Source organism: Salvia splendens, chromosome 3 (assembly GCF_004379255.2).
Source record: "Salvia splendens isolate huo1 chromosome 3, SspV2, whole genome shotgun sequence".
In the NCBI taxonomy this organism is placed as follows: Eukaryota; Viridiplantae; Streptophyta; class Magnoliopsida; order Lamiales; family Lamiaceae; genus Salvia; species Salvia splendens.
In genome coordinates, this window is record NC_056034.1 from 9,346,523 (window position 1) to 9,358,070 (window position 11,548).

Below are 11,548 nucleotides of genomic sequence, written 5' to 3' on the forward strand. Positions count from 1 at the left end.
GCACCTTAAGAATTAGAAATATTATTAAATGAGTAATTAATAATCAAGCAGCGAATCAACTTGCAAAGGAAGCAGCAGCAGAAAATATGTTTTTTTAAGTCCCCAGCTATTTTTATTCATTCTCTATTTCGAATGCTTTAAAGAAAAAGGAAAAAAAACTAATGATTCAATTTTTTGCATGTCATTGTATTAGTTTGCAATGAAACGTGTCTCGTGTTGCAATTTCCAGATTTGACTATTTTAATTAAATTGATCGTCTTTACTAGAATAAGTCATTAATCAACTTTCCATACTTTAACATATTGTTTGATCATAAGTGCTTATTTCCCCTTTATTTCACTTTCTTCGTTTGTCACAATTTGATTGCAACAAGTTAGTTGTGTGTAGTAATCAATCATTATGGTATTTCAATTGGATAAACTGCAATTCTGCTGATAAACTTTTCCTAGGACTCGGGAAATCCTTGATATTTATAGTAACAAAATTATTATTAATGAATTCGACTTTTTCATTTTATCAAAATAAAAAATGAAAATTATAGCAGTATTATTGGCGAAATAACTGTAATTTATTTCAATTTCATTTTCCTTTCTTTCTTTTTATTTCGGGCAAGTGGTATTTATTATTTAAGTCCAGTACTATACGCCATAAAGCATGCCTTAAATTCAAGAAATGATCAATAAATTATTTATTAATTTGATGTCATCTTTTACCACTAGGGCGATTTCTGTATCATTTGTACACTTTTATAATTAAAAATCATTTTCTAGCTAGTACATTTCATGGTAAGAAATATTCAAACCAAAATTTTTGATGAACAACTAATTAGTATAGCAGTATAGAAACAGTTTATAATTACAAAACTTAATATATAGACAAAAGTAATCATTTTATTCAAAAAATTATAAAAAAAAAACAATAAATAAACGAAAGAAAGCAGAAGCAAATATGAAACATACATCCTAGCTTTACCGGTCATCTTCGCCTTTGCACGCATTTCGCGTACCCCCACAACATGAAACTTGCATCGTTGTGTGTAGAAAGTGGTTTACATGTGTGTAAAACTGAAATAATTCATTTCCCAATCATATCTATGAAGTGACATTTAGATTTCATTGATGGCTTAAAGCCACATTGCTCATAGGCATGATAATAGAAAATGACGATATCGATATACATCTATTAATTATAATAATAATAATAATAATAATAATAATAATAATAATAATAATAATAATAATAATAATAATAATAATAATCCCAAAAGACAAAATATTAATTGAGATTAGACAAAATCAAGCAATATGTGTCTAGATGTACACATTCATAATCATAACATCGTATACCAACTCATATAGCAAGAAGCATGTTTGCGACGTACTAACTACTAACGCATGAGAACATTTGAATTAGCTAGCGATAAGCTAATTAATAAATTTCCAATTCCAAGGCAATAATGTTAATGTTAGTATGCGTTAACCACTTTTTTGAGAAATATTACAAAATTTGCTAGTTATATTTGATTCGCATATTGTTAAAAGGGAAGCATATATTTTTATAGAATCCTTTTCTAATGCTTATAACACCATAATATAAAACTAAGACTAAATCTACACCCTTAGATTTTGAAATGAGTATACGAGATTAAAGCTCACAAATTTCAATAAATAGTAGACAAAACATCAACAAAAGGGTAATATCGTCATTATGTTATCATATGATATTTTTCGTGGGTTTTTTTTATATCAGCATAATAATGTATTACAAATATCAACAATATGACATGAGGATATCAACACAATTACAAGAAAATATCAACACAGTTTTATTGATATTTTACATACACTATATTGAGATTTTACATACACTATATTGAGATTTATTTTTGCATTTGTTGATAAAATCTGTTTATCAACATGTACGAAAAATTATATATAAATTATCAAATTTCGTCACCCGAACATCGTCGGAACATATGCAATTGAGACCTCGTTGGAATCCTTATAAAATTATCTTAAATTTGATATATTTTTTGCGAAAAAATAATTTAAATCGAGAGAGTTACGTTAATTTAAAGTTTTGAGATGATTTTGATCAAAGATAATTGACATTAATACCCTTTAAATTTATTTATTAATTATTTAAATTTTAAATATACCGTCATTATTTTAACCATTGAATCTCTTAATCTAATAGCTAAGAATTGGTCTTATTTTTGAATTAAAGGCTAAGAATTGATCTTATTTTTAGATTGTTAATTAGTTAGCAATATCACATCCCTATTTGTATATTATCAATTAAATAGAATAATAAAAAAGAAATACTCTCGATAAGTTAAACCTATAATTGAGAGCGTAGGTAGTGATATTAAATAAAGTTGAAAAATCGGTGCCAAAATTAACAATTTGGATTTGGTAACTCCAATATAGCTGCCCTATGCCAAACTTGGCCTACACATTGTCCAATTTAGTTAGACACCAATCATCGATATAAAGCTCACTGCCTACTTTCTTGGAATTTTTTTATCAGATTCACACCATACCCTCTTCAAATTTTAAATTAATCGCTCACTAATTCGGGTTCCAAATAAAATTATAAAGTGCCACAATCCTACTATATAGGGATTTTTTATGGAAATTTAAAAGTGCCACAATCCTACTATATAGGGATTTTTTATGGAATCATACATAACCTGTTTTACTTTGATTTTATATTTTATTTTGAATCTCTTCCTATATAGTATATATATATAGGTATGTTAGCATTATTGGCTGATCAAGGCAGGTACATGTTAGGAATTCTTGTATTCATCTAATGAGCGCAGCGGAAATTGCAGACAAGAATAACAGATCTAGCTTCATAATTATATTGTAAGTTGAACACGTAATACACAACGGAACTAAATCTTACTGGTTGTGTTGTTTTATTCTACAATTGTATCCTGCAAGTTGAATCCACTACTATCGAGGTCCACGTGCAATCCAATCCGATGCAGGAACTATCCTGGTACAATTGCTCCGTAGAAGAAAGCTATGAATTCTCTCTACAAAGCTTTACGTATTCTCTCTAATGTTACGATATTTCTCTTCTCCCACAATGAAGAATAAATAACCATTATACATAGACAAAGAGTCATTAGGGTTTCATGATTGTTGGGCTTATGGACTAATTATAATTGTAGCCTAACTATAATTATTTAATCCATATTAATCTAATCTAGCCCATATCCTTTCAATCTCCTACTTGGACTAGCATTAGATATTATACGCAGTTCCAACTTTGTACCCTTGAGTGGATCAAAATACATATATAGTGTGACCCTTTAGGCCCTCATTATCGACGACGATCTAATCGAAGTCTGCACAAAACTCCTAGACTGCGTTGGCAGCGTAGCTCGATATATGAAGGACGTTTACGTGAATTCGGTAAACAAGCCTTTACACAAAGTTTATAGTAATATCCTTTCATTCACGAACCACCCGATTGAGCCTAAGATTTGTCATGTGCCATCCAAATAGCTCAATCACTTTATCTCATCTTTATTAAATGACCCATTCGATCATATTCAATTACTTTAATTGAATATATCTTTGCATTGGCCAAGTAATATAGAGAATTTGAGTGTTCTCTCGAAATTCTAATCGATGAATGAATCTCATTCTTGGCTCAACTACCATTTCCATTTATCTTATGATGTACCCAACACAAGTCCGTGTCTTAATCCTCCGAGGGGAGGCAAAGCGTTGACAACTACATTCTCGAAGAATGTGATGCAAACCCCATGGTAACCTATAACATATCATCAATATCCCATCCTTAATTATCATTGGTTAGGGCTATTTTAGAATTATTAATGTCTCACACCATTAACGACAGTCATAATTCAAGGGAACAAATATTTAGAATAAATACAAACATTTCAAATAATTATTCCAATAAGTGCACAAAACCCATGGGAAATAAAATTTTCATATAATGTGATCAAGCAATATTGTCTCAACACAAAATGTTTCTAAGACATATAAAACTGTAACTCGCATTGATTCAAAGCCATCTACCAACATGCTTAACACCTAAGCTCTCAAAGTGCTTGTTGTGTTTTGCTATACATAACGGTTTGGTGAAAGGATCAACCAAATTATCATCCGTGGGTACTCTTTCTAATTTTATGTCGCATCTATCAATTATTTCTTTGATCAGATGATATCTTCTGGGAACATGCTTGTTCTTGTTCGTAGCTCTGGGTTCTTTTGCTTGCGCAACAACACCAGTGTTGTCACAATACAAAGGTATTGCACTATTGGCACTCAGAATGACATCCAGTTCTTTAACGAACTCTAACAAAGCAACAGCTTCTTTGGCAGCTTCAGATGCAGCAATATACTCGGCTTCGGTGGTGGAATCGGCAGTTGTACCTTGCTTGGAACTATTCCAACTCACTGCTCCACCATTGAGGACAAAAACATATCCAGACTGAGACTTATAGTCGTCATGGTCTGTTTGGAAACTAGCATCAGTGTACCCAGTGACTGATAACTCTGGTTGTCCACCATAGACTAAGAAAAATTCTTTAGTCCTTCTAAGGTACTTGAGAATAGTCTTAACTGTTTTCCAATGTTCCTCACCGGGATTTTGCTAAAATCTGTCTGTCATGCTAAGCGCGTAGGCCACATCTGGCCTAGTAGAGATCATGGCATACATAATAGATCCTATAGCCGAAGCATACATGATCCTTTTCATGTTGTCTCTTTCTTTGTCATTAGAAGGACAATCCTTTTTTGACAATACAATGCCATGTCCCATAGGAAGAAACCTTTCTTAGAATTCTCCATTGAGAAGCGCCTTAGCAACTTGTCTATGTAAGTGGATTGTGATAATCCTAACATCCTATTTGGTTTATCTCGATAGATCTTAATTCCAAAGATATAGGAAGCATCACCTAGATCCTTCATCATAAATGAACTAGGCAACCACTCTTTCACGGATTGCATCATGGAACGATCGCTTCCCATAATCAAGATGTCATTAACATATATGATAAGGAAGACAACGTTACCATTAGGGGTGTGCATTCGGGTTTCGGTTCGGTTTTTTGTCAAAACCGAACCAAAATCGAAAAACCGAATTTAGTTCAAAATCCAAACCGAACCGAACCCGAAAAAACCGAAAACCGAACTTAAAAAAACCGAAAAAACCCGAACAAAATCGAAAAAAACCGAAAAACCCGAAAAAATAAATATAATATTAATATATATATGTGTGTAATTTATTTTATTTTATTTATACTAATAGAATATTTATATATAATATAAAATTAATAATACATATAATATATATAATATAGTAGAATTTATTAAAATAATATACTATATATTATATATAATATAATATATTAAATTAATAGAATATATATATAATTTGGTTTTTCGGTTTTTTTCTTCGCCCGAATCGAACCGAACCGAAAAACTGAAATTTTTGTATTTTCAAAACCGAACCGAACCGAAAAACTGAAATAACCGAACTGAATTTCAAAATTTCGGTTTGGTTCGGTTCGGATATTCAGTTTCCGGTTTTTTTGCTCACCCCTAGTTACCATTATCGCGTTTACTATAAACACATGAGTCCTCTTTGCTTCTGACAAAACCAAACGATTTGATTGTTCTGTCAAAACAAATATCCCAACTCCTCGAAGCTTGCTTAAGTCCATAGATGGACTTCTTTAGCTTGCACACTGCATTCGGCCTTTCTTTCGATACAAAACCTTCAGGATGTGTCATATAGACATCGCCTTATAATTCTCCATTGAGAAATGCGGTTTTGACATCCATTTGCCAAATATCAAAGTTGTAGTATGCAGCTATTGCAAGTAATATTCTAATGGACTTGATCTTAGCAACTGGCGAAAAGGTTTCATCATAGTCAATGCCTTCGCGTTGACTATAACCCTTTGTCACTAACCTAGCCTTGTAGGTTTGTACTAAGCCATCTACATCTCTCTTCTTTTTAAAGATCCATTTGCAGCCTATAGGGTAAACCCTATCTGGCAAGTTAACTAGTTCCCAAACTAAGTTGAAGTACATCGAGTCCATTTCAGATATCAAGGCTTCAAGCCACTTCTCTCGATCGGTTTCTGACACCTCCTCGGTATAGGTCTTAGGCTCATCGTCATCTAAATCCACTTCATCATCTTGGTTCTCAACCATTAGATTTAGTCTCTCAGGTGGACGACGAATCCTCCTAGGCCTATTGAGTAGGTTTTCTTCTGGCTCGGGCTGTTCATTCTGAATGTGAGTAGGTTCAGGAACATCACTATGATCTTCTTGAGGTTGAGGTGATGCAACTATTGTATCATCTTGTCTTTGATGCATCTCATTGTCTTGAGGAGGTTCTTCGAGAGTCCCTCTAAGGTCTCCTCTAATAGTAATTTCCCCTCCCAATAGATCATCAAAAACTCCCACTGAGTTATTATTCAAACCATTTGACAATACCTCATTCTCAATGTTATCTTGTGGTTCTTGAATTTCTTCAAGATCTACAATGTTGTGACTTTGTTCCTTTAAAACATAATTGTCTTCAAGAAACTTCACATTCCTAGAGATTATCACCTTGTGATCTCCAGGGCAGTAGAATTCATATCCTCTAGTTTGTTTAGGATATCCCACAAAGTAACACTTCTCACTTTTAGATTCCAACTTATCAGTCATTTGTTTCTTAACAAAAGCTGGAAAACCCCAGGTCCGCATATAGTTAAGACAAGACTTTTTGCCATACCATAACTCATATGGTGTTTTCTCAACTGATTTAGATGAAACTCTATTCAGAATGTAAATAGCAGTCAATAAAGCATGACCCCAGAGAAATAAAGGAAGACTAGCTAAACTCATCATGGATCGAACCATATCTAATAATGTTCGGTTTCTCCTTTTAGATACTCCATTCATTTGTAATGTACCAGGAGGTGTCCAGTCTGACTGAATTCCATGCGATTTCAAGTAATCAAGAAATTCTCGGCTCAAGTATTTCCCTCCTCGATCTGATCGAAGAGTTTTGATACTTTTCCCAAGTTGTTTCTCAACTCCGCACTTAAACTCTTTAAATTTCTCAAAGGCCTCAGATTTGTGTTTCATAAGATACACATATCCATACCTTGTCAAATCATCAGTGAAAGTAATGAAGTACGAATAACCACATTTTGCTTGAGTTGGAAACGGTCCGCACACATCTGTGTGGATCAACTCTAGCACATCATTAGCACGCACCCCTTTCCCAGAAAGTGGCTTACTAGTCATCTTTTCTTTGAGACAGAATTCACAAGCACCATATGATTCAAAATCAAATGAATTTAGATAGTCTAACTTTCTCAATCTCGCTATCCTTTTCTCATTGATATGACTAAGTCTACAATGGCAAAGATAAGTAGCATTATCCGTATTACATAGCTTAAGTCTTTTATTTTGCACATTGAGAATATCCCGTTTGCATTCAAGCATATATAATCTATTCTCTAAAGAGGCATTTCCATAAAACAATCCATTATTAGAAAACGAGCATCTGTTGTTTGCAAAATGGAAGGAAAAACTTCGATGTCCTACATCGGAATGGAAATAATATTCTTTGAAATAACTTGAACAAAATAACAATTATGTAAATCTAGTCTATGTCCTGAGGAAGATCTAATCTATAAGTTCTCACGCGTTCGGCAGCAACTTTTGCTCCATTTCCAACACGTAGGTCTACTTCCCCAGGCCTCACTTTCCTACTGTCAATTAAACCTTGCACATTATTACAAATGTGTGAACCATAAGCGGTATCCAATACTCGGGATTGTGAGTTATTCATAGACATATTTATCTCAATGACAAACATAGCCGAGCTCCCACTCATTGCACCTTGTGCCTTGACTTTTGGGCAGTCTCTCTGCCACTCCGTGAAATTTGACCTAGTCAATTTATTTGTTTCCATCATACACTCATAAGATAAGTTTGACATATTATCTGAACAGAAAATAAAACGAAAAGTAAATTAGAAATGCATACAAAAGATCACATTCGTATCACTAATCAAACAAGGGTTTATTGTATTGATTAGCTCCCACTAATTTTAACATATATTATGCCCCCAAACATAAAATGCGAATTTATATCAAATATAAATTTTAGTGGTCCAAGATCCAAGTCTATATAGTTGTAGCCTCTGCGAGGGCTGAAGACTACAATAATATCACCAGGTAGGCTCCAAGCCAATTGTAACAACAATTTTACAATTCTTGGTTCATTAATCTGATTAATATGCGTCCATAAATCATTTGGTTGCGAGGGCTACTTAAAATAATTTAGGCAAGTCAACCCCATCACACGATGCCAACCATGCATCTATGAATGAGCCTAAACCTTGTAGATTTAGAGTAAACGCGAGGGCGTAAAACTCGTGGTTGAAAAGACTAGGAACATCAAACAATTGTGATGGACGAAGCGTTTGTTTAAAAAACAAGACTTATATTTTGTGGGGAAGAGTGCGATATTAGTTTTGTGAATATAATATCTAATATTAAATTTCAAACAATTACTCTGCGCCGCCTACCCAGACATAGTATAACACGGACTACAAATATTGGGCGCCGCCTACCCAGACATAGTATAACACGGACTACACATACTGGGCGCCGCCTACCCAGACAATAAAACGGCCTCTAACTACTATAGTTAAAATAAATAAGCATAAAATCAAATAGCATACTTATCACATAAGATATCAAATAATGCTCAACAAATAAAATCAAATTTTATTCTCTAATTAAATGTGGATTTAATTATATTAATTCTAAATTAATATAATTATACAGATTTAATATTAATTCCAAATTAATATTGTGCTATGGAGTATATATTATCATTTCCAGATGATAACTATGTCCCAATTTGTTTATCTAATTAACGAAATTAATCCAATCTATATTAATTCTAAATTAATAAATTTGTAAATCAAGTAATAACTCCAAATCATCATCAAGCACATATATTATTTATTATTCCAAAATAATAATATTAACAAATTCTTGCTCATTAATCCATTAATCCAATTAATAAATTTATCATCTAATCAGTTCCAGACTAATATAAACGGATATTTAACATTAATTCTAAAATAATATTAAAACACATTTACTATTATTATTCAAAATAATGATAGTAAACAATTTATAGGCTTGATTAATATTATTAATTCTAAATTAATAACGTGATTTACAGTGACCAAAACCACGATTCGGATCCGACCCGGATCTTCAAAACCTGTTAGGGTTTTGGGAAAAGAACAGACGCCCCTCCATGGCGCTGCCTTCACGCCGTATTCACTCCACCAATTCCGCCACCCATTGCCACTCACCGCCGCCGCCATGGGCTCAAAGCCGAGGATCCCCGCCACAACCGCCGCTGGAAGGCTGAAGAGAAGATTGTCAAACTCCAGGGGTTATGGGGCTCCGCTACGCCGAACTTCAACTTGATCGATTTCTTGTTGAGCTTCCTCCCGGATGGTCCCACCTCGACATCTCCGGCGACTATACAGTACATTCCCACACTATATTTACTTAGCTATGGCAGTGAATGTAATTTCAGCGATATTGTCGTTGGTTCTGCCATGGCTGAGGCCGCCGTATTTGCACATCCTAATCAACGGAATCATCATCGCCATCGCCATCGCGTAACGATTCTACCGGAGCCATCCGCCCCGCCGCCGGCGACTCGATCGCAGCACCTGATTTCTGTCAAAACTCCTCCGCCGGCTTATTATCCGGATTACTCACCTCCACCGGAGGTCAGGGACGTGGCGGTGGTTCCGGAGGCGTACGAGAGAGAAGATACAGTTATGGTCTTGAAACCGGTGATGGTGAATGGTTTGGAAGTCGGCACCGATGCGGAAGAAGATGAAGGCGAGGACAACGCATTGGACGACAGTAAAAGATTTTGAAAGAATTTTGTGAAATTATTCAATTTTGAATTAATTAAATGAGAGTTTAGATTTCCAAAATCATCCACAAATTAATTAGGAGACAAAATTAATTATGAAACAAGCCCCGGGCTCTGATACCACAGTTAGGAATTCTTGTATTCATCTAATGAGCGCAGCGGAAATTGCAGACAAGAATAACAGATCTAGATTCATAATTATATTGTAAGTTGAGCACGTAATACACAACGGAATTGAATCTTACTTGTTGTGTTGTTTTCTTCTACAATTGTATCCTGCAAGTTGAATCCGCTACTATCGAGGTCCACGTGCAATCCAATCCGATGCAGGAACTATCCCGGTACAATTGCTTCGTAGAAGAAATCTAGGAATTCTCTCTACAAAGCTTTACGTATTTTCTCTCTAATTTTATGCTATTTCTCTTCTCCCACAATGAAGAATAAATAACCATTATATATAGACAAAGAGTCATTAGGGTTTCATGATTGTTAGGCTTATGGACTAATTATAATTGTAGCCCAACTATAATTATTTAATCCATATTAATCTAATGTAGCCCATATTCTTTCAGTACGTTCGGTGGAGCTGCAGCTTGATCAAGGTGAAAGAGAAAGGGAGACAGCTTGATCAAGAGAAAGGAATGTAGCTTGATCAAGGAGAAAAGAATATAACTTGATCAAGGAGAAAGCAAGATAGCCGTTGGAGGCGGTTACGAACTGACTCAACAAACTTTTGTGAAGATCTCTTTCACTTAAGTTCTAGTATAAATAGTTAGTTTGTTAGCTCATTATAGAGAGTGAAAATCAGTTGTATACATCTGCAATTTGATCAACAAGAGTTTTCCAATTTCGGTTTCTCAAAAAGGGTGTTCATCTTCTTCAACTTGCACTCTTATCAAATTCTTCTTCGATTGCAAACTTTCAACAATTGGCACCGTCTGTGGGAAACGAACAAGAAGCATAGAGAGATGGCTGCGCGTATGGAGGCTGAAAAATTCACGGGCAAGAACAACTACGGCTTATGGAAAATGAAGATGCGAGCCGTTCTTGTGCAGCAGGGCTTGGCTGCTGCTCTCACCCCAGCCGACGCAGATTCAAAGCGAAAGGCTCCTGCCCTCGACGAGAAGGCTCAGGCTAAGCACGATGAAATGCTCCTTAAAGCGCATAGTGCTGTGATATTGTGCCTAGGAGACAAAGTGTTGAGGGAGGTGCAGGCCGAGACAACCGCAGCTGGAATCTTGAAGAAACTTGATGAGGTATATCTGGCTAAGTCCTTGGTTAACCGTTTATATATGAAGAGAAGGCTTTATTCATATAGCTTCTTGGAAGATAAGCCAATTCTTGAGCAGCTAGAGGACTTCTGCAAATCTATAGATGATCTTGAGGCTGTTGATGTGAAGATTGGTGATGAAGATAAAGCCATCTTGGTACTCAATGCCCTTCTCAATTCGTATGATCAGATGAGGGATGTCATATTGTATGGAAGAGACAAGCAGATTACGTTTGCTGAGGTTCATGCTGCTCTTATGGCCAAGGAATTGCAGAAAGGGGCAGTTAAGAGGATTGATCAGCAGCCAGAATCT